The sequence below is a fragment of the Pelophylax lessonae genome (assembly GCF_965119305.1).
Source record: "Pelophylax lessonae genome assembly, chromosome: 4".
Taxonomy (NCBI): domain Eukaryota; kingdom Metazoa; phylum Chordata; class Amphibia; order Anura; family Ranidae; genus Pelophylax; species Pelophylax lessonae.
In genome coordinates, this window is record NC_138771.1 from 62765144 (window position 1) to 62790558 (window position 25415).

At 46.7% G+C, this 25415-nt stretch overlaps 1 pseudogene across 1 annotated transcript in view; it reads right to left on the reverse strand.

The window, feature by feature from the left end:
• LOC309552502 overlaps positions 1–25415 on the reverse strand; it is an 88034-nt pseudogene that overhangs the window by 53634 nt on the left and 8985 nt on the right. The window contains exon 4 of the transcript in view: positions 12305–12478. The product of the transcript in view is annotated as an uncharacterized misc_RNA (transcript). The remainder of the gene's footprint in view (positions 1–12304; positions 12479–25415) is intronic.

Sequence of the window (25415 nt, forward strand, 5' to 3'; positions counted from 1 at the left end):
CTTGAGCGTAGCGTTTTTTACCGCGTTTTTACCGCAATTTTTACCGCAATTTTTTCAGGCGTTTTTCATTGACATCTATCAAAAATGCTGGTAATCAGCCCAAAAAGAAGCTCATGTACTTTTTTCAGCTACAGGCGTTTTGCAAAACGCTCAGATGTGAACAGGGGCCATTTAAATTAATGGGGTTTTACTTGTTGGGCGTTTTGGAACGTTTTTTTTGAGCGTTTTTGGAGCTGAAAAACACTCAAAAAAGCCCAGGTGTGAATGGAGCCTTAGAGTTCCCTTCACTACTGGAACTAAGGGGCCCAACCCCTGAAAAACACCCCCACACCATAATCCAAATGATTTGGGCCAGTGCACAAAACAAGGTCCATAAAGACATGGATGAGCGAGTTTGAGGTGGAGGAACTTGACCGGCCTGCACATCCATCCCGATAGAACATCTTTGGGATGAATTAGAGTGGAGACCGTGAGCCTGACCTTCTCTCCAACATCAGTGCCTGACCTCACAAATGCGCTTCTGGAAGAATGGTCAAACATTCCCATAGACACACTCCTAAACCTCGTGGGCAGCCTTCCCAGAAGAGTTGAAGCTGTTATAGCTGCAAAGATAGTGTATGAATGAATGAATAAACATTCCGTATTCTTATATCCGTTCTTTAGGTGCAAAAATATAAGTTTTGGTTCTGCAGTAAATATAAAGAGCTGATAACATTCTGGTCTGATTGCCTCTGGACTGTTTTCAGTCAGCATTGTTCCCAGTTCTCTATGTGCACTGCAGAACATCACCTCAATATGGTATAGACAGGGGGGGAGTATTCTGTAGTCCTAACACACTTCCCGTCCTAGGGTGACAACACAGCTTCTCCATATATTCAGTACAGTGAGTGTTGTCACCCTAGGACAGGAAGTGAGTTACTGGCAGAAACACAAGGTGAAAACAAAGGAAAAAGAAAATGAATGCCGCCACCATATCTAAGGACTGCTCAGCTGTAGTGTATTACATTTTTGTGTTTGAGTTTAGATGTTCTTTAGTGATATTCTAATGCACATGATGGTGGGAAAGACAGGAATGAGATCAGTGGATGAGGAATGACACAATGGTAAAGTATGTGGCTCTCACCCAATCAAGGTTTATCCTGAAGTTGTGGCATATTGGTGAAGATTTGTCCCTGGATTCCATGCTGAATACATTCCCCATTATTCCCCGCCGTTTGCTTTCTATGCTGTTTTCAGGGTCAACAGCTTTTTGAAGAATCAGAACTACTATGTAATACTTCAGGACTTTTCAGGTTCTAAAAATCAGACAAATCTTTATAAAAATAGAAAAGAGATCTTTCATTTGTAAAGAATAAAATCTTGATAGAAATCTCCTGGAAGAGTAATAATGGCGAGTGTTCGGATCCATTCAGGTCTCAGGTCAGGTTAAAATAACCCAGCCAGCACAGAGTTCCTCCTTACGTCAGAGTGTGCAGAAATCCCCCTTACAGTACAAGGGAAGGGGAATGCTGCAGATTATGATCTACAGGGGAACACTGATATAAGGGGGGCTCTGGTGACCAGAGACCCCCTTATATCAGAGTCCACTGCGTTCCCCTTTCCATCAGAGTTCCCACTTACATCAGGGTCTGCAGCATTGCCCTTTACATCAGAGTTCCCCTTCACATCAGCGTCCACAGAGTTCCCTCTTGCACTGTAAGGGGGAATCCTGCAGACTGATGTAAAGGGGAATGCCGGGAACTCTGATGTGGGGGGGAGGGGGGACTCTGGTGACCAGAGACCACCTTCCACAGAGTGAATGCACTAAGGTGAGGGGTCCTGATATAAGGGGGAACCTTTATATTAGTGTCCCCTTACATTATTGTATTCACTCCCCTTTACATCAGTGAACCCCCCCCAGACTGGCCTGGCAGCATGGTCACTGACCTCCTCTCAGGTGCACCGTGCAGGGCTCAGTCAGTCAGCTCCAGTGGCTCTGGTTTTATCCTATAGTCTCTTCTCCACAGTCCACACATGTCTGACTTCTCCCGTGACCACCATCCTGACGGCGCTCCCACTCTTGAGTCCTCTCCAGACTCCCCCTCAGAGACTGCAGACATGATAAAAGACAAGAGATGGTCAGAGATTGCAGACATGATAAAAGAGATGGTTAGAGGCTGCAGACATGGTACAGGAGAGGTGGTTAGAGGCTGTGGACATGATGCAGGAGGTGGTTAGAGGCTGCGGACATGATACAGGAGGTGGTAAGAAGCTACAGACATGGTACAGGAGATGGTCAGAAGCTGCGGACATGGTACAAGAGATGGTTAGAACCTGAAGACATGATACAAGAGATGGTCAGAAGCTGCAGATATGGTACAGGAGATGGTCAGAAGCTGCAGAAATGGTACAGGAGCTGGCTAGAGGATGCGGACATGGTACAAGAGATGGTTAGAGGCTGTGGACAGCCATATTTTTTATGGGCGCCGCTGCCGGTAACAGACATTTACGGGCAGCCTGTAAATTAACGGGTGGTTGGCAACACTGCCCCACACAATAGTGTCCTCCTCTGCCTCCTTCCTTCACCCTCCCCTACAGTAATGTCCTCCTCTGCCCCCTCAAGTAGTGTCCTTCTCTGCCCACTTCATATCATGACCCCCCACTGCCGTGTCCTGCTGTGCCCCTTTCACCTCTCCACATCAGTGTCCTCCTCTGCCCTCTTCACCCCCTCCCCGCACAGTAATGTCCTCCCCTGCCCCCTCCATAGAGCGCTAGGAGGAAGTAATGTCACTTTAAAGCAGCGTTTCGCAAACCTTTTTGACATGGGGGACTGATTTTGTAGAAGACAAAAGGACTGGAGTGGGGGGGGGGGGGTGTAGTTTCAAGGTTGACGGGGAATTCGGTGGCTGTGATTTGTCGGGCAAATGGCTGGTATTAGCACTTAAATCATCCCGACACCATGGTTGATATGGTGTCGGGATGATTGAAGCACATTATTTTTATTATTACATTGTAATATATAATAAAATAGTTCAACTCACCATAATGCAGAATCAGTGGGAACCCTGAGCTTGTCACTTGCCACCAGATGCAGTGTGCCACTGTCACCTGCTACCAGATGCAGCTTGTCACTTGCCACCAGATACAGCGTGCCACCATCACCATCCACAGCTTGTCACTTGCCACCGTCGCCTGCCATCAGATGCAGCGTGTCACTTGCCCATGTTGTCTGCCATCAGATGCAGCGTGTCACTTGCCGCTGTCACCTTCTGCCAGATGCAGCGTGTCACTTGCCACCATTGCCTGTCCCCAGATGTAGCTTGTCACTTGCCGCTGTCGCCTTCTGCCAGATGCAGCTTGTCACTTGCCACTGTCGCCTTCTGCTAGATGCAGCGTGTCAATTGCCACTGTCGCCTTCTGCCAGATGCAGCGTGTCACTTGCCACCGTTGCCTGTCCCCAGATGTAGCGTGTCACTTGTCATTGTCACCTTCTGCCAGATGCAGCGTGTCACTTGCCACTGTCGCCTTCTGCCAGATGCAGCGTGTCACTTGCCACGGTTGCCTTCTGCCAGATGCAGCATGTCACTTGCCACCATTGCCTGTCCCCAGATGCAGCGTGTCATTTGCCACTGTCGCCGTCTTCCAGATGCAGCGTGTCACTTGCCACCGTCGCCTGCCATTAGATGCAGCATGTCACTTGTCACTGTCGCTTTCTGCCAGATGCAGCGTGTCACTTGCCACCATTGCCTGTCCCCAGATGCAGCGTGTCACTTGCCACCATTGCCTGTCCCCAGATGTAGCGTGTCACTTGCCACTGTCGCCTTCTGCCAGATGCAGTGTGTCACTTGCCACTGTCACCTTCTGCCAGATGCAGCGTGTCACTTGCCACCCGCAGCTGGCCACCAAAAGCAATGTGTCACTTGCCACCCAAAGCCTGCCACCAGATGCAGTGTGCCACTGGCCACCCTCAGCCTGCCACCAGATTCAGCATGTCAGTTGCCACCATTGCCTGTCCCCAGATGCAGTGTGTCACTTGCCACTGTCACCTTCTGCCATATGCAACGTGTCACTTGCCACCCGCAGCTGGCCACCAGGTGCAGTGTGTCACTTGCCACCCGAAGCCTGCCACCAGATGCAGTGTGCCACTGGCCACCCTCAGCCTGCCACCAGATGCAGCATGTCACTTGCCACCATTGCCTGTCCCCAGATGCAGCGTGTCACTTGCCATCATCACCTTCTCCCAGATGCAGCGTGTCACTTGCCACCTGCAGCTGGCCACCAGATGCAGTGTGCCACTTGCCAACCTCAGCCTGCCACCAGATGCAGCATGTCACTTGCCACCGGCAGTGTTCTACTTGCCACCCTCTCTTTCCTTTCTCTTCAGCTGGTCATGCTGGGGGCTGCAGTTTCCCCCAGTCCTCGGGACAACATGTCTCACCATCCTCTGCTTCTTTTTTTTTTCCTCTTGCCAATAGGAGAGGAAAGATATATAGTGAGTGGCTGTGCTAGCAAGTGCCTCTCCCAAGAACACAGCAGCAGCAGGAGGAGGAGGAGGCGTGGGGGGAGAAGAGCCTCTCCTCCTCCTCGTGCTGCTGTGTTCTCGGGAGCAGCGCTTGCCAGAACGGTGTGAGACACAGCCGTCCCGATTCTCTGCATTCTCTTCCCCACTGCTGACAGGAGGGAGAATGGGCAGAAAACAGAGCCCTCTTCTGACAGTGGTGGTTTGGGGGGGGGGGGCAGCACAGTTTTTGCTTTTTGAAAGGGCAGTCCTGCAGGACACAGCTGCTAAAGGGAACGGCATTCCTGCAGGACTCGAGCCCTGCCTGTACCCCCCTATTGATGATCCTGATCCAGAGGGTGGACTGGAGTATTGGTAGAATGGAGTATGACCTGTGATATTGTCCAAATATACTGGAGAATGAACTGAAGTGTAAATGGATCAAACTGGGGGGTGGTCTGGGGTATCAGCAGATACTGGGGGGTGACTTGTAGCAAAGACATTTTAATAGATTAGACTTTACCTCCGACCAGTACAGCTGATTAGTTCTGATCCTCAGAGCTTCCAGTGGTGTCTTGCCCTTGGATCTGTTCATGGTGACCGGTCTTCTCTGAGCCCCGGATTCTGCCTTTCGGGGAATCCTCTTCTCCTTTCTGTGATCATTTCTATTCTTCCACCTTCACTGGCTGTGCCCTTTTATTCTGCCCTTCCACAAACAACTATCTTTACCAGAAACAAGATGGAAGACAAATAAATAACTATTTAATAAAACATAAAAGTAGGCCAATCACATCCATATTTCAAGTGAAAGAAAATAGAACCACTTCACATCAGGTGTCTTCATTTGAGTTCCCCATAAATCAAGAACCCCAATCAGAGTACCTTCATATATCAGTTGCCACCACATATCAGATGCCCCATCAGAATATTGTCTTAGATCAGTTACCCCAATCAAGGTACCCCTTTATACCAGGTGTACCCTTACATCCAGTGTCCCCTTAACAGTGCCCCCTTACATCAGGTGTTCTCATAACAGTGCCCCCTTACATCAGGTGTCCCCTTACATCCAGTGTCCTCATAACAGTGCCCCCTTACATCAGATGTCCCCATAACAGTGCCCCCTTACATCAGGTGTCCACATAACAGTGCCCCCTTACATCAGGTGTTCCCATAACAGTGCCCCCTTACATCAGGTGTCCCCATAACAGTGCCCCCTTACATCAGGTGTCCCCATAACAGTGCCCCCTTACATCAGGTGTTCCCATAACAGTGCCCCCTTACATCAGGTGCCATAACAGTGCCCCCTTACATCAGGTGTTCCCGTAACAGTGCTCCTAGAAATCCAAAACCCCAATCAGAATATCAGATATCAAATATTCATCTATCAGTTGCCCCCTTCAATGAGCCCCCATATATCTGTAGCACTGCCCCCCTAGGGAGCTGCTCAGTGTGGATTCCCCTGGGTTACCCATAGCAACAGTCTGTAAAACTTATCACTTTAAGACTTGGCTCAGACAATGAACAGTCAAGGGAATTTGGTTTTTGTGTTTAATTTTAGAACTTGGATGGGAGAAGGGATGAGTGGGATACTCCAACTTGAACTATGCACAATTTCTGAGGAAAACTGACTGTAGTGTGTGCGGCAAGGCCGCTGCTTCACCTTGCCACTTCACCTTGTGAAGTAAAAGATATGTTCCTGAATGAATTCCTCTTCAGGGTCCTAACCTAGCACCCCCTTTCTCACTTCCCATGCATGCTAGCCCTTGTCCACTGACTCTCCACTGGAGTGGTCCCCTTACTGGGCAGACCCCTGGCAAGCTTCCCAATACTCAAGGACACTGTTTTTCCCTGGGTTGCTCTGCCTTCAGCTCCACTCGTCAGTATCCTGGCCCTCCTGGCTCAGCATCACACACTTGGTCCACTAGGCCGACCGCCTGTGACCACCTTCCTTGCTGACAACCATCACCCTCCTCCTGGGACCTGACTTCCTGCCCAAAGACACCCTGTCACATGTGCCCCCGGCTTTTATGACCTATCCCAGAATGCACCACTGTTTTGCCAACCCATTGGGACAGCCACAAAGCCTGTGTGTCACTGGCTGGGTTTCCTCCACTGTCCAACAGGCTCTCCCATTGGATACAGCGGGGACACTCCCTCAGCCCAAATGAATCACACCCTGGACACATGCAACAGGCAGAACTAACAATCGGGCTCCCCTGATAAGCAGATAGAGCTGCTAAGCTTTTACCAACCTAGCACCTACCTAGGAGGGTACTACATCCACCCCCCACCAAAATTGAGGGACACAATAAACGCACATGCTCACTAGAGGGACACAATAACCGCACATGAGCACTAGAGGGACACAATATCCACACATGGGCACTAGAGGGACACAATAACCGCACATGAGCACTAGAGGGACACAATAACCGCACATGTGCACTAGAGGGACACCACCGCACATGGGTACTACAGGGACACAATATCCGCACATGCGCACTAGAGGGACACAATAACCGCAGATGCGCACTAGAGGGACACAATATCCGCACATGCGCACTAGAGGGACACAATAACCGCAGATGCGCACCAGAGGGACACAATAACCGCACATGTGCACCAGAGGGACACAATAACCGCACATGCGCACTAGAGGGACACAATATCCACACATGGGCACTAGAGGGATACAATAACCGCACATGCGCACTAGAGGGACACAATAACCGCACATGTGCACTAGAGGGACACAACCGCACATGGGTACTAGAGGGACGCAATATCCGCACATGCGCACTAGAGGGACACAATAACCGCACATGTGCACTAGAGGGACACAATATCCGCACATGCGCACTAGAGGGACACAATAACCGCACATGCGCACCAGAGGGACACAATAACCGCACATGCGCACTAGAGGGACACAATATCCACACATGGGCACTAGAGGGACACAATATCCGCACATGCGCACTAGAGGGACACAATAACCGCACATGCGCACCAGAGGGACACAATAACCGCACATGCGCACTAGAGGGACACAATATCCACACATGGGCACTAGAGGGATACAATATCCGCACATGCGCACTAGAGGGACACAATAACCGCACATGCGTACCAGAGGGACACAATAACCGCACATGTGCACTAGAGGGACACAATAACCGCACATGCGCACTAGAGGGACACAATAACCGCACATGGGCACTAGAGGGACACAATAACCGCACATGGGCACTAGAGGGACACAATATCCACACATGGGCACTAGAGGGACACAATAACCGCACATGCGCACTAGAGGGACACAATAACCGCACATGTGCACTAGAGGGACACAATAACCGCACATGGGCACTAGAGGGACACAATATCCACACATGCGCACTAGAGGGACACAGTAACCGCACATGTGCACTAGAGGGACACAGTAACCGCACATGGGCACTAGAGGGACACAATAACCGCACATGGGCACTAGAGGGACACAATAACCGCACATGTGCACTAGAGGGACACAATAACCGCACATGGGCACTAGAGGGACACAATAACCGCACATGCACACTAGAGGGACACAATAACCGCACATGCGCACTAGAGGGACACAAAAACCGCACATGGGCACTAGAGGGACACCACCACACATGGGTACTACAGGGACACAATATCCGCACATGCGCACTAGAGGGACACAATAACCGCAGATGCGCACTAGAGGGACACAATAACTGCACATGCGCACCAGAGGGACACAATAACTGCACATGCGCACCAGAGGGACACAATAACCGCACATGCGCACTAGAGGGACACAATATCCACACATGGGCACTAGAGGGACACAATAACCGCACATGAGCACTAGAGGGACACAATAACCGCACATGTGCACTAGAGGGACACAACCGCACATGGGTACTAGAGGGACACAATATCCGCACATGCGCACTAGAGGGACACAATAACCGCACATGAGCACTAGAGGGACACAATAACCGCACATGTGCACTAGAGGGACACAACCGCACATGGGTACTAGAGGGACACAATATCCGCACATGCGCACTAGAGGGACACAATAACCGCACATGGGCACTAGAGGGACACAATATCCACACATGGGCACTAGAGGAACACAATAACCGCACATGGGCACTAGAGGGACACAATAACCGCACATGGGCACTAGAGGGACACAATAACCGCACATGCGCTCCAGAGGGACACAATAACCGCACATGCGCTCCAGAAGGACATATTCATGCATGCTATAGGAACACAATACCTATGCAAGCACACTAGAATGGTGCAAAAACGGCAAATGCGCACTAGAGAGACACAACAGCCCTGCTTGCACACCAGGAGAACCCAATTAACAATAATTAATAAACACGCACGTGCGCAGGAAATAACATTATCATGAAACTTTCTCATCTAGTGGCCTCATCTCACCAGTTTATGGGATTGATTTTCAGGTTAAACCATTAAAAATTGGAGGGACAAGCAGGTGGAGTGGAACTTGTCAGGAATGCTAAAGTGCAGAAAACTTGTAAGGACCCCATGAGTACCCCTCCCCCCGTAGACCGTCTTCCTGCATTCCTAATGTCAGTCTATTGGAAAGCAAACTCCAATATTGCAAAAATGTAAGATTAGTGCCACCTTGTGGTAACATGGAGAGAATCACAAAGGAGACCCCTGTACTGCCTGTGTATAATGTACAGACTAGGCTTACACATACACAGTGTGACAGACTTCCAGGGGGTGCCGATGTGGACTCTGAGTGGACGGCATTTCCTTTGCATTGTCCTGGACAGGATCTGAACTGAGGATACCAGTGCTGCAAGGCAGAAGTGCTAACCACTAAGCCACTCCACTGCCATGATCTCAGCGCTGTTCCTCAGTTTGCTCTGCGCATTATAAACTATTCCATTACGTCCTGCTGATCTCCTGCAGCCTCTATGTAGCCACTTCACAATTATACACAGTCCAGTGATGGCTGCCTGGCATCAGTTTCCTGATGGTGACAACAGTGGACTTTGCGCTGAAAAAGCCATACTAAGCTTGTACGACAACGCAAGAGCACAATTGGGGGACAGGGACAGAGCGTTGTCACCCCATACCAGGAAATGTCTTATATGGCAGGATCACCAGGGAATATTTTAACCACTTAAGCCCCGGAGGATTTGGCTGCTCAAAGGCCAGGCTCTATTTTGCGATTCAGCACTGCGTGACTTTAACGGACAATTGCGCGGACGTGCGACGCTGTACCTAAATGAAATTGACGTCCTTTTTGTCCCACAAACAGAGCTTTCTTTTGGTGGTATTTGATCACCTGTGCGATTTTTACTGTTTGCGCTATAAACAAAAAAAGAGCGACAATTTTGAAAAAACAACAATATTTTTTCACATTTTTTTTATATGAAATCCCCCCCCCCCCCCCAAAAAAAATTTAAAAATCAAAATTTTTTAACATTTTAGGCCAATTTGTTTTCTGCTACATATTTTTGGTGAAAAAATCGCAATAAGCGTAATTTGGTTGGTTTGCGCAAAAGTTATTGCGTTTACTAACCACGGGAAATATTTTTGTCATTTTTATTGTTTTTTTTTTTAACTAGTAATGGCGGCGATCTGCGATTTTTTTTGTGGGGCTGCGACATTGCGGCAGACATTTTTGACACTTTTGGGGGTACCAGTGACATTACTGCAGTAATCAGTGCTATAAATATGCTCTGTTACTGTAAAAATGACACTGGCAGGGAAGGGGTTAACTTTATTAGAGATCAAGGGGTTAAGTGTGTCCCTAGGGGTGTGCTTCTAACTGTAAAGGGGCGTGGCTTTTGATGTAACCACAGAGACATACGATCCTACATAGGAGGATCATATGATCTCTACAGTTACATCAGGGAGAATGACAGACGGCTTTGTTTACATCAGCCGCCTGCCTTTCTCCCTCTCCAGCGGGAGATCGAGAATGGCCAGTGGACATCGGAGCCGCTGGTCAATCGCACTGGGATGGCAGTGAACGAGCGGGAGCGTGCCTCCGCGACGCGCTCTCGCCCCCTATTGGATCGCGGGCGAGTGACGTACCCATACGTCACTTTGCCCAGGGGGGGGCTGACCGCCGCAGTATATGTACTTGGGGCGGTCGGCAAGTGGTTAAAGAATAACTCCACTCTTGTTGAGAAGAACCCCCCCCCCCCCTTGGGTGATCTCTGTACATTGCAGGGATTGTAGCAAACCTTGTTGTAGATTCCTTCCTTTTGTTATTCTGAAGAAATCATTGTTTGTTCCTCTGTGTCCATGTGCAAAGTGAATGTGAATGGGAGTGACTTTATAATTATCAATCAGCTGCTGCACCTGCAGGGCTTTAATGAAGAAAGTTGCAGGGTCTGCATCCCTGTAGACGTGATTTCCTATTCGGAGTATCTCACCAAAAATGTGATGCCCAAAAATCTGACTTGTATCTCAGTGCAGACTTCTGGGAAAATCAGCGAGCCAATCACACCAGCAGGAAATTGCGCTCTGTCTATATGTGTACACAGCGCCTCCAGGTGGCCATATTGCATTTTACAGAAAATTACAGCAACTGCAGATTAAAAACGGAAAGGTCATTTTTAACTGCTTGCCGACCGCCCGACGCAGATGTACTGCGGGCAGGCAGCCGCTTCCAGGCAAATCGCCGTACATGTACGGCGCTTGCTCTGGGGAGTCTAGGGGGCGAGCGTGTGCCACTGGCGGCGCGCTCCCGCCCCCGCTCGTCAGCGGAGAAACCGATGCCGCAGGCAGGCGCCTCGGATTGCCACCTCGGATTGCCGCCTGACACCCGCGATCGCTCCCCGGTTGGATGTTGTAAACACAGCTGACCGTTCTTCTAGCTGGAATGATCACAGAGCTCCTGTGATCCTTCTATATAGGATCACATGTCTCTATGATCATTTCACAAGCCACGCCCCCCCCCACAGTTAGAATCACTCCCCTGGGCTCACATTTAACCCCTTGATCACCAACAAGGTTAACCCCTTCCCTGTCAAAGTCATTATTACAGTAACAGTGCATATTTTTAGCACTGATTACTGCAGTAATGTCACTGGTCCCCCCAAAAGTGTCAAAAATGTCAGTCAGGGGTCCGATCTGTCCGCCACAATGTCGCAGTCCCGCTAAAAAAAAAAAAAATATCGCAGATCACCGCCATTACTAGTAAAAAAAAAAAAAAACACCACAACAACAAAAATGACATAAATCTTACCCTTAGTTAGTAAACGCAATAAATTTTGCGCAAACCAATCAAAATACGCTTATTTCATTTTTTTTACTAAAAATATGTAGCAGAAAAATTGGCCTAAAATGTTAAAAAAATTTACATTTTTTTAATTTTTTTTTTGGAATGTTATATAGCAGAATGTGAAAAAAATATTTTTTTCAAAATTGTCGCTCTTTTTGTTTTATTAGTGTAAAAAATAAAAATCGTACAGGTGGTCAAATACCACCAAAAGAAAGCTCTGTTTGTGGGGTAAAAAATGACGTCAATTTAGTTTGGGTACAGCGTCGCACGACCGCGCAATTGTCTGTTAAAGTAACGGAGTGCCGAATTGCAAAATAGGGCCTGGTCATTAAGGGGGTAAAATCTTCCAGGGCGGAAGTGGTTAAGAACATACAATTACAATATAACTACTGTCACAATTCTATATATTATTTTTTTTTACTAAATTTTTTCCCCACGAAACTGGGAGTTGCCCTTTAATGATCGCTGCAAGTAAAAAGATTGGAAATGACATTGATTGATTGATTCTGCGTGTAGTCGGTGTGACATACCTGAAGATGAGCGATGGGCCCACGGTGCATCTGGGTGAGGGCGGAGTCATCTAGGCTGCCGAGGCGTTCAATTGGCTCCTTGCCCCAGGGGAAGTCGTACTGTATGAGGGTCATTTTCCTTCCGTCTTCGTCAGGGTGGTCACCGCTGCTGAATCTGGACGGCAACTGAGCAAACTGGACACAGAGGGGGGGGGAGGGGTGAGAAAATAGCACCGTACAGTCAGGTCCAGGCATGCTTTCTCAGCATTTGGTCATATTTAAAAATACATTTTATAATATATATATATATATATATACATACATACACTGCTCAAAAAATATTAAAGCAACACTTTGAAAACACCTCAGATCTCAATGGGGAAAAATATCATGATGGATATCTATACTGGTATGGACTGGGTAATATGTTAGGATCTATACTGGTATAGACTGGGTAATGTGTTAGGATCTATACTGGTATAGACTGGGTAATGTGTTAGGATCTATACTGGTATAGACTGGGTAATGTGTTAGGATCTATACTGGTATAGACTGGGTAATGTGTTAGGATCTATACTGGTATGGACTGGGTAATGTATGAGGATCTATACTGGTATGGACTGGGTAATGTGTTAGGATCTATACTGGTATGGACTGGGTAAAGTGTTAGGATCTCAACTGGTATGGACTGGGTAATGTGTTAGGATCTATACTGGTATGGACTCAGTAATGTGTTGATCTATACTGGTATGGACTGGCTAATGTTTTAGGATCTATACTGGTATGGACTGGGTTATTGCGTTAGGATCTATACTGGAATGGACTGGCTAATGCGTTAGGATCTATACTGGTATGGACTGGCTAATGTTTTAGGATCTATACTGGTATGGACTGAGTAATGTGTTAGGATCTATACTGGTATGGACAGGGTAATGTGTTAGGATCTATACTGGTGTGGACTGGGTAATATGTTAGGATCTATACTGGTATGGACTGGGTAATGTGTTAGGATCTCAACTGGTATGGACTGGGTAATGTGTTAGGATCTATACTGGTATGGACTGGGTAATGTGTTAGGATCTATACTGGTATGGACTGGGTAATGTGTTAGGATCTGTACTGGTATGGACTGGGTAATATGTTAGCATCTATACTGGTATGGATTGGGTAATGTGTTAGGATCTATACTGGTATGGACTGGGTAATGTGTTAGGATCTATACTGGTATGGACTGGGTAATGTGTTAGGATCTATACTGGTATGTACTGGGTAATGTGTTAGGATCTATACTGGTATGGACTGGGTAATGTGTTAGGATCTGTATTGGTATGGACTGGGTAATATGTTAGCATCTATACTGGTATGGATTGGGTAATGTGTTAGGATCTATACTGGTATGGACTGGGTAATGTGTTAGGATCTATACTGGTATGGACTGGGTAATGTGTTAGGATCTATACTGGTATGTACTGGGTAATGTGTTAGGAAGGAAAGGATGCCACATCGTCTGATGGAAATGAAAATTATCACCCTACAGAGGGCCGAATTCAAAGACACCCCGAAAATCAAAGTGAAAAAACAATGCAGCAGGGGAGTCCATTTTGCTGAAATTTCATTGCAGGACCTCAGAATGGTCCTCAGTAGTTTGTATGGCCCCCACGTGCTTGTATGCATGCCTGACAACATCAGGGGATTCTCCTAATGAGACGGCGGATGGTGTCCTGGGGTATTTTCTCCCAGATCTGGACCAGGGCATCACTGAGCTCCTGAACAGACTGAGGTGCAACCTGGCGGCGTCGGATGGATCAAAACATAATGTCCCAGAGGTGTTCTATTGGACTAAGATCAGGCGAGCGTGGGGGCCATTCAATGGCATCAATTCCTTCATCCTTCAGGAACTGGCTATATACTCTCGCCACATGTCCTGCATTGGCATTGTCTTGCACCTGGAGGAACCCAGGACCCACTGCACCAGCATAGGGTCTGACAATGGGTCCAAGAATTTCATCCCGATACCTAATGGCAGTCAGGGTGCCATTGTCTAGCCCAGTGGTTCTTAACCTTGTTGGAGGTACTGAACCCCACCAGTTTCATATGCGCATTCACCGAACCCTTCTTAATTGAAAAAATAAAATATGATTTTTTCAAATTCAAAACATAGGTATATATTTAGGTATATATTTATACATAGGTGCACAAAATGAACAAAACCATAAAAAAAAAAAAAAAAAGGCTCCATAGCTCAGGGGTTAGAGCACTGGTCTTGTAAACCAGGGGTCGCGAGTTCAAATCTCGCTGGGGCCTCCCTGCAAGTGTTGGCGACTGTATCTCAAAAAACAAAACCATTAAGAACAAAGAACAAAACCATTAAAAAATGGGGTGTCAGGAGGGCACACACTGGGGTTGGGGGGGTTGGGAGGGCATACTATGGGGTATCAGGAGGGCACACACTGGGGGGGCTGGGAGGACATACCATGGGGTGTCAGGAGGGAACACACTGGGGGGAGGTGTTGGGGAGGGCATTCCATGGGGTATCAGGAGGACATACACTGGGGGGGGGTTTTGGGAGGGCATACCATGGGGTATCAGGAGGGCACACACTGGGGGGGGTTGGGGGGACATAGCATGGGGTGTCAAGAGGGAACACACTTTGGGGGGGTGTTTGGAGGGCATACCATGGGGTGTTAGGAGGGCACACACCAGAGGGTATTCACAATGCTTTATTGAGCTAAATGAAAAGGACATGCATTTCCATCTGTCAGCTAACAGCACCTCTATGCTAAGCTGCAGTAACTCAGCAGACGTAGCATAGAGGTCCTTGTAAACGAATCCACCATGTACAGCTACCTCCAGGAACATTCACTCGGCTCCCTCTGCTCAGCTGCTCACACTTCCCTCTTCCAGGCAGGCGCGATCTCCGTGGTCAGGTACATCCCCATCCCGCCCACTCACTCACGCAGCAAGCAGCCTGCAGGAGATAGGCTGGAAACCTGCTGGGGGAGGTACAGGGGGCGGAGTGTCAAGTGTCTATGTGTAATGGCTGTGAGTTGTCCCGACCGCAGCTCTGATTTCCCGGGGTGCGCTCGGCCTCACAATCAGTAATATTTTCTCGGGGGGAGCAATTGCCCCTTTGTCCCCCCCGCCGAACCCCGGAGACTGACTCACCGAACCCCTGGGGTTCGATCGAACCCAGGTTAAGAACCACTGGTCTAGCCTGTAGAGGTCTGTGTGTCCCTCCATGCATATGCCTCCCCCAGACCATCACTGACCCACCACCCAACCGGTCATGCTGAACGATGTTACAGGCAGCATAATGTTCTCCACATCTGTCAGGAAAGAAAGACGCCTCTAAGTGCAGTATTAAAAGGATTTATTATTTGGTGCAAGGGATTAAAAAAAAAAAAAAAACACTTACAAGATGGCAGAGATAACAGACATGTATTAATTGTCCTCTTCTGGTTTGCTGTGTCCTCTGTCTGCTGGGTTAGGGAGGATGAGAGAGTTGTCCTGCAGCTGTCTGGATTCCCTGGTGACGTGGAGGAACGAGGAAGCGGAGAGGCAGATGGCGACCCAGGTTCCAGAACCAAGCTGGAACGCACACGGCTGATATGCCCAACGCCTTGTTCCGACGCCATAACGCAGGGCTTGACAAATTTTCCTGAAATCTAGGAGCCAGCTAAAAAAGTTAGGAGCCAGTTTTTTTTTTTTTAAACTAACAACCAAGCTTTATTTAATAAAACGGATACTAAATTTACACATAAATACGACTAGAACCCCACTCTCCTCTATAGCACAATTGGATGAAAACAGACTGTCTGTCTCTTTCCATCCGATGCCATCTGATCCGATCTACGGGATGGATAGAAAATAGAACCACCATCCGTCTGCTTTTGGTGGACAGGATCAGATGGCGGCAGATTACTGCTCCATAGAGGAGAATCAAGGGTCCGATCAGGTCTGCCTGAAAAACTGACAGGCGGACCTGATCAGACAGCCCGTGTGAAAGGGGCCTTCGGCTGTGGCATGGCAATGAGGAAAAAAAAAAAAGGATATATATATATATATATATATATATATATATATTTTTTTTTTTTTAATAATTGGAAAAAAAAGAATTTTTTTTAATAATTAAAAAAAAAGAAAAAAATATATATTTTTTTTTTTTTACATTTAAAAAATAAATTAAATAATAATAACCACACTCCCTGTCAAAGGTAACTAACTGGACAGGGAGATGGTAATGAATGAATTGAGAACAAAAAGTCAGTGGAAACAGTCATTACAACAGTCATTACTCCCGGCCTCCACAAGAGGGCGCCAGTTCCCCATTGGAAGCCTGTTATCTCAAGTAGGCCGAAAAGCCGGAGCCTCAATTTTCGGACGGCCCGGAAGTCCGTGCACTCCGTGCGCGGAAGTCCGGGCAAAAATGACAGGACACCTTCTGCAGGGCACCCCCAGGCGCGAGGTCGCTAATTCTAGTCGCAAATGCGACCTGGCGCCCGGGGATTGTCAAGCCCTGCCATAACGTGTTTCAGAGCATGTGCGGCTCCTTCGTCAGACCTAAGCCCATGTTTGTTCAGCAGGCACAGAGTCAGAGCCTTGTGTTCAAACTCTCCGTTGAGAGCCAACTGACGACCTCCCGGCCCTTTCGACTTCCTCTGTCCAATCAACGCCTCACAAGACCATCAGGATAGTATAGTCTTGTGAGGAGTTGATTGGACAGAGGTAGCCAAAAGGGTCGGGAAGCCATCGATTGGCTTTCGGAGAGTTTGAACACAAGGCTCTGAGCCTGCTGAACAAACATGGGCTTAGGTCTGACGAAGGAGTCACACATGCTCTGAAACACGTTACCGCCCAACGCTTTCCCCTGACGCCATACAGGCCACGAGCGTTGCAGCTTGGTTCTGGAACCCGGGCCACCATCTGCCTCTCCGCTTCCTCGTTCCTCCACGTCACCAGGGAATCCGGACAGCTGCAGGACGGCTCTCTCATCCTCCCTCACCCGGCAGACAGAGGACACAGCAAACCAAAAGAGGACAATTAATACATGCCTGTTATCTCTGCCATCTTGTAAATGTTTTTAATCCCTTGCATCAAATAATAAATCCTTAGAATTCTGCACTTAGAGGCGTCTTTCTTTCCTTATATGATCCTATAGAGCTGCTTCTCACACAAGTGCTGCCCTCAGTGCAACCGCTCTACCGCAACAAAGGACCAGACAGCCTTCCTCACCAGAGCGCTGTAACGCTCCTGCGTTTTTATTATAGGCTGGATTTGCAGCTGCAAAATCTCCACTCAGTAGTCATGTAGAGATGTGTTGCATACCAGATCCAACTCTCCAGGACTCATCACCGTGGGCCTGTCAGCTTCAACATACAGATATATACACACTCAATGAGATGTTCCTGGAGTGATAGGATGTATATGATAGTATGAAGGTGATGTGCTGAAGGGACAGGTGTGAACAGTGACAAGGATGGTAATCACTTGATGTTAGTAGTTTAGAGAGGTCCAGTAGATAAGGGATGGTCCGGTAGCGAGATACAGGGATCAGTAGCGAGGTTCCGGTCTGCTCCAGGTAGAGGGAATAGCTGGAGGTTCTGATCGAGAGACAGGCTTGAAAGCATGTGGATAACAAGGCAGGTTGAACGAACAATGTGAGTGAGACCGCCGGCGGTTGAAATAGCCGCTCTGCGGCGCTCAGCAGTGACATCATCGTTCTTAAAGGTATATGCGTACCACCTGAAGAGAAAGGTGGGATGCATTACAGAGGAAAGTGGTGATTAAGGGTACCGGAGGTACCAGAATCTTACAGTACCCCCCCGTTAAGGCCGGCTCCGGAAGGCCTATAGGACAGGTTTCTCTGGGTGTTTCGAGTGAAAGTTCCGTATAAGTCTAGGAGCATGAATATCAGAGGTATCTAGCCAGGTGTTGTCTTGGGGTCCATAGTTCTTCCATCTTATGAGATACTGGAGTCTTCCTCTATGGATGCGAGAATCCAAAATTTCCTTGATCTCATACTCTTCTCCGCCTTCAACTTGTATTGGAGGTGGAGGCAAGATGGTAGGCCTTATTCCTTGGTTAGGAACATGGGGCTTCAGTAGCGACACATGGAAGATGGGATGGATCTTGAGATCTGCTGGTAGGGTGAGCTGTATTGCAGCTTTTCCGATAAGTTTTTTAATTGGGAACGGTCCCGAAAATAAAGGTCCAAGCTTCTTGCTAGGGATTTTTAATCTTAAGTTCTTTGTCGATAGCCAAACAAGGTCCCCAATAGCATACTGAGGAGAAGGTCTTCTACGAAGGTCGTAGTACTTTTTTTGTTGACTGTGAGCGTGTGATATAGTGGTATTGAGTAAGCCCAAAGAGTCTTTTATTTGGGTAAGGTAATCCGAGGCTACTGGGTTACTCGATGGCAGGATGCGTGGTGGAAGAAGAGTGGGATGAAACCCATAGTTCAAGTAGAACGGACTTTGCTTCGTGGTACTGTGGGTTGCGTTGTTGTAAGCAAATTCTGCTAGAGGAAGGAGATCCACCCAATCATCCTGCAAGTATGATGTGTAGCAACATAGATATTGCTCAATGCACTGGTTGACTCTTTCAGTCTGTCCGTTGGTCTGAGGATGGTAGGGAGAAGTGAGCTTTCGCTCAATGCGTAAAATTTGACAAAGTGCTTGCCAAAATTTAGAGATGAATTGTGAACCACGGTCGGACAAAAGAGTTTTTGGAATTCCATGCAACTTAAACACATGTTTCATCAGTAGTTCTGATGTTTGTTTAGATGAAGGTAGTCTACGGATAGCAATGAAATGTGCCATCTTTGTCAAGTGGTTGTAACGCTCCTGCGTTTCTTATATGGTGTGGATTTTCAGCTGCAGAAATAGTTCCACGTCAGTTGTCATGTAAGAGATATGCTGAGATACCATTCCCAACCTCAATGACTCATCATGTGTGGAAGGTCTTATTTCAGCCAGTAAATACACACAATTAGCAAGCTGGTTCCTAGAATGACTTTATGTATGTGGTAACACAATGATGAAGGTTTGAGGGATAGGTTGAGTGGAGGTGGTAGGTGATAGACACTTGAAGGTGAGACAGTAGCAGATGGATGCAGGAAGGTTTAACAATGTTGTATGATAGCAGATGATAGAATAGCAGGTGGACATACAAAAGAGATCAACCCAGTGCAGAAAAGTAGCAGTAGTCTCAAGAGCTAGCAATCTAGTTTATGCAGATGTGATAAACAGTCTCTACTATGCAGAGCTAGATAGTGTAAGCTTAGTATAAGTTTATAGAGAATTCCCCTGCGGGGTACTTAGCACTATTAGCGATACAGCCGAAGGGTGGTTCAGGAGAGGCGGATGATCCAGTAGCGGGATACAGGGATCAGCGCAGCGAGGTTCCGTCAGCGAAGTAAGCTTGCAAGCATGGAAGCTTCAAGCAAGGTTAGCATCCAGATAAGGGTGTTTGAACGAACACATGTGAGTGAGAGCCGACGCCTTAAATAGCCATCTAGTCCAGCGCTGAGTGATGACAGCTCCAGTCTTAAAGGTGTATGCGCACCTTTCCAAAAGTAAATGGTAGGGCGCATACACTTGTGGAAAGTGTAATTTAGGGTACCAAAGGTACCGGAACATTACAATACCCCCCCTTTAAGGCCTGCTCCTGAAGGCCTCTGGAGCTGGTTTGTCGAGGTATCTCGCATGAAAATTGCGGATTAATCTAGGGGCATGTATGTCAGAGGTGTTTAGCCAGGTGTCGTCTTGGGGCCCATAGTTCTTCCATCTAACCAAGTACTGAAGTCTTCTTCTGTAGATACGAGAATCCAGAATCTCTTTTATCTCGTATTCTTCTCCACCTTCAACTTGTACAGGAGGGGGAGGTGGAATATTAGGCCTTATTCCTTGGTCCGGAACATGGGGTTTTAGTAGCGACACATGGAAAATGGGATGGATTTTTAGGTCCATTGGCAATGTAAGCTGCACTGCAGCTTTTCCAATAAGTTTCTTGATTGGGAAAGGTCCCAAGAACAGAGGTCCAAGCTTTTTGCTAGGGATCTTCAGTCTCAAGTTTTTTGTTGAGAGCCAAACGAGGTCCCCGATAGTATACTGTGGAGAAGGTCTTCTACGAAGATCATAGTACTTCTTTTGTTGACTGTGAGCGTGTGCAATGGTAGTATTTAGTAAACCCAGAGAATCCTTTATTTGGGAAAGATAGTCTGAGGCTACTGGGTTATTTGAAGGAAGGATGCGTGGAGGGAGAATAGAGGGATGGAACCCATAGTTCAAGTAGAACGGACTCTGCTTGGTTGTACTGTGAGTTGCGTTGTTGTAGGCAAATTCTGCCAGGGGGAGAAGATCCAACCAATCATCCTGTTGGTAAGAAGTGTAACAACGTAAATACTGCTCGATGCATTGGTTGACTCTTTCAGTCTGTCCGTTGGTCTGCGGATGGTAAGGAGAAGTGAGCTTCCGCTCAATCCGTAGTATGTGACATAGTTCTTGCCAGAATTTAGAAATAAATTGGGATCCACGGTCAGACAAAAGAGTTTTTGGGATACCATGTAATCTGAAGACATGTTTCATCAGGAGTTCTGCCGTTTGTTTGGACGAAGGTAGTCTGCGAATAGCAATGAAATGTGCCATCTTTGTCAGATGGTCCACTGACACCAAGATGGTATTAAATCCTTTGGAAGGAGGCAATTCTACGATGAAGTCCAATGACAGAACCTCCCATGGAGTTTGGGGTATTGGTAGACTGCATAGTAGGCCGGATGGTCTCGTAGTGTCAATTTTGGACCTGGCACAGACATTGCATGAAGAGACGAATTTTTGTATAGATGTTTTCATGTCAGGCCACCAGAATTGCCGAGAAATCAAATTGAAAGTCTTTGTCATACCCATATGTCCTGCCATAGGCACATCATGCGATAATTCCAAGATCTTGGTGCGTAGGGTAGGTGGTATGTAAAGTTTGTCGTTGTAGTAGAGGAAGCCTTCTGCATCGGTATTTAGTTGTGGTGGGGGTGAATCCAACCTTATGCCATGCAGAACCTCTTCCTTCAAGGAACGGACAACTCCAATAATGCGTTTGTGAGGTATTATAGGAACGGAAGGAATTTCAAAGTAATTTTCTTCAGTTAGTCGTGATAGTGTTTTTTTGTTCTTATCTGCAGGTGTGTAGGTCACTAGGAAGTTAAACCTTAGAAAGAATAGTGACCATCGTACCTGTCGATGCGAGAGAGTTTTGCTAGTCTGAAGATATTGGAGGTTTTTATGGTCCGTGTATATAATTATTGGTAATTGGGTGCCTTCGAGTAAATGTCGCCAATTCTCCAGAGCCAATTTTATAGCAAGCAGTTCCTTCTCACCCACGGGGTAATTTATCTCGGGACTGCTCAGGGATTTAGAAAAAAAGGCGACTGGATGAAGTGGTGAAGTGTGGGTAGGTCGTTGGGAGAGTATTGCTCCTACTGCCAGGTTTGACGCATCTACCTCCAGAATGTATTGGAGGGATGGGTCTGGATGGCGTAATATGGGAGCGGAAGTAAACCTTGTCTTTAACAAGTGGAAAGCCTTATTTGCTTATTCTGACCATTTAAATGGTATTTTTATGCTAGTGAGCTGTGTGAGGGGTCTCACAATAGCAGAAAAGTTTTTTATGAACTTCCTGTAAAAATTTGAAAATCCCAGGAATCGCTGTAGCGCCTTGCTGGTGTAGGCCAATCCTGAATGCAGGATATTTAACTCATGTCCATCTCGATTCCTGTTTTGGATATGATGTAGCCTAGAAAGAGTACCTCATCTTTATGGAACAAGCATTTCTTCAGCTTCACATAAAGATTATGTGCAAGCAATCTCGATAATACAAGTCTTACATGTCTTATGTGTTCAGACAGGGTCCGTGAATATATAAGTATATCGTCCAGATATACCACAACACAGACATCTAGTAAGTCTTTAAAAATATTGTTTATAAATCGTTGGAAAACTGCAGGGGCGTTGCATAGGCCGAATGGCATCACAAGATACTCGAACAATCCGTATCTAGTTCTGAACGCAGTCTTCCACTCGTGTCCATCACAGATTCGAATGAGATTGTATGCTCCTTTCAGGTCTAATTTTGAAAAATAGGTAGCTCCACGCACCTGCTCAATGAGCTCAGGGATAAGTGGTAGAGGATAGCGATCTTTTATTGTGATAGCATTCAATTTCCTGTAGTCGATGATAGGTCTGAGACTTGAATCTTTATTGCGAACAAAAAAGAGTCCTGCTGCTGTGGAAGAAGTGGAAGGTCTAATAAAACCTTTTTCCAAGTTCTCATCCAAATAGGTTTTGAGATGGGCAAGTTCATCCTGTGAAAGAGGATAAACATGACCGAACGGCAATTTGCTATTTGGGAGTAGATCAATGCTACAATCATAGTCTCGATGAGGAGGTAATGCTTGAGCATTTTTCTCAAGAAAAACCTCAGAAAGATCCTGATAACATAGTGGTGCAATCTCATCTGTCACCACAGACAGAATCTTCCCGGAAAATGGGAGGTTAAACGTTTCCTCGCAATAACAAGAAGGGAAGGTCAAGGACCGTTTCTTCCAATCTATGGTTGGTTGGTGTGTGTGCAACCAGGGAAGTCCCAACACAATGGGAAAGTGGGGTGATGGTATTAAATCGAAGGTAGAAGTCTCCCTATGAGACTCGTTAATAGTGACTAGAAGTGCTTGTGTCTGATCGGTGATCGGACCAGAGGATAACGGAACACCGGTAATAAGACTTACTGAGACAGGTTTGAGTTTAGAAATAATAGGAATTTTATTTAAAGCAGCAAAACATATATCCATATAATTTCCACAAGATCCTGTGTCAATCATGGCCTTAGTAGTAATCCTGTTCTGGTCCCACTGTAATGTCAAAAAAACAGAAATGTAGGGGTTAGTGAATGAAGTTGTCAATCCTCCTAGGAAGACATGTGAACACTCACCCTTCTTTTTGTTGACTAGGGGACAGACGTTTATCTTGTGATCCGGGGATGCACAGTACAAGCAGAGATTTTCATTTCGTCTTTTGGCTTTTTCCATAGTTGATAGCGGTGGGCGTATGGTTCCTATCTCCATAGGAACGGGGTCAACGGCCAGACTCCGAGAGGAAACGGATAATGGCATTCCCATCTTTTCAGCCTTTCTTTCTCGTAGTCTTCTATCTATGGTAATACTGAGTTGTATTAATGCATCCAGGGTTTTTGGCAGATCCGCTCGGGCGAGCTCGTCCTTAACGGCTTCTGATAGGCCAAGCCTAAATGGTTTTCAGAGATGCATCATTCCATTCTGAATCAAGGGTCCATCTCTTGAACTCTGCGACAAAGTCTTCCACAGGCCTCCTTCCTTGTTTCAAGGATCTTAACTGAAGATCAGCAGTACTCTGCCTATTGGGGTCATCATATAGGCTAGTGAGCTCTGCCAGGAACAAGGCATAGGAGTTGAGAAGCTGGTCGTTTTTCTCAAAAAGAGAATCTGCCCAGGCTCGAGGATCGCTTGATAGGTAAGAAATAATAGTACAAACCTTAATGTGATCAGTAAGGTAGGTACGAGGTTTTATCAAAAAAAGTAACTCACATGCGTTTTTAAATTCGCGAAATTTTTTGCGATCGCCTGTAAATACCAAAGGGGGATTTATCTTGGGTTCAGGGGACTGAGCAGAGGTAAGTTGTGTCAGTCTAATTACCTGCTGCGACAGAGCCTGATTGTCTTCTTTTAATTGAGCAAGTGCGTGTATTAACGCAGATACTTGCTGTTTTAATTGTGTCACCTGAGTGGCTATTTCTGCTGAATCCATTTTTTAGGTTCGTTCAATCTGTAACGCTCCTGCGTTTCTTATATGGTTGACTCTTTCAGTCTGTCCGTTGGTCTGAGGATGGTAGGGAGAAGTGAGCTTTCGCTCAATGCGTAAAATTTCACAAAGTGCTTGCCAAAATTTAGAGATGAATTGTGAACCACGGTCGGACAAAAGAGTTTTTGGAATTCCATGCAACTTAAACACATGTTTCATCAGTAGTTCTGATGTTTGTTTAGATGAAGGTGAGTGAGAGCCGACGCCTTAAATAGCCATCTAGTCCGGCGCTGAGTGATGACAGCTCCAGTCTTAAAGGTGTATGCGCACCTTTCCAAAAGTAAATGGTAGGGCGCATACACTTGTGGAAAGTGTAATTTAGGGTACCAAAGGTACCGGAACATTACAGTGGTCCACTGACACTAGGATGGTATTAAATCCTTTAGAGGGTGGTAGTTCTACTATGAAATCTAAGGATACAACTTCCCATGGAACCTGGGGTATTGGTAGACTACAAAGTAGTCCAGATGGTTTTGTGGTGTCAGTTTTGGACCTTGCACGGATGTCACATGAAGAAACAAATTTTTGTACAGACGTCTTCATATCAGGCCACCAAAACTGCCTGGTGAGCAAATTAAAGGTTTTCGTTATACCCATATGTCCTGCCATGGGCACATCATGCGATAACTCCAAAATCTTGGTGCGCATAGTAGGGGGTATGTAGAGTTTGTCATTGTAATAGAGGAAGCCTTCTGCATCAGTACTTAGTTGTGGTGGAGGTGAATCCATTCTTATACTGTGCAAAATCTCTTCCTTCAAGGAACGGACAACACCAATAATGCGTTCATAGGGTATTATGGGAATGGAAGGGATTTCGGCGCAGTTATCTTCGGTTAATCGTGATAGCGCATCCGCTTTTTTATTTTTGTCTGCAGGCGTGTAGGTCACTAGAAAATTAAATATTAAAAAGAATAATGACCATCGCACCTGCCGGTGGGAGAGAGTCTTGTTAGTCTGGAGGTATTGAAGGTTTTTATGATCTGTATATATGAGTATTGGTAACTGGGTACCTTCGAGCAGATGTCGCCAATTCTCCAGTGCCAGTTTTATGGCAAGCAACTCCTTTTCACCCACTGGGTAATTCACCTCTGGGCTGCTTAGTGATTTTGAAAAGAAAGCAACTGGGTGGAGTGATGAAGTGGGAGAGAACTGCTCCTACTGCCATATTTGACGCATCTACCTCTAGAATATATTGGAGGGATGGGTCTGGATGGCGTAGTATGGGAGCAGAAGTAAAGCTTGATTTT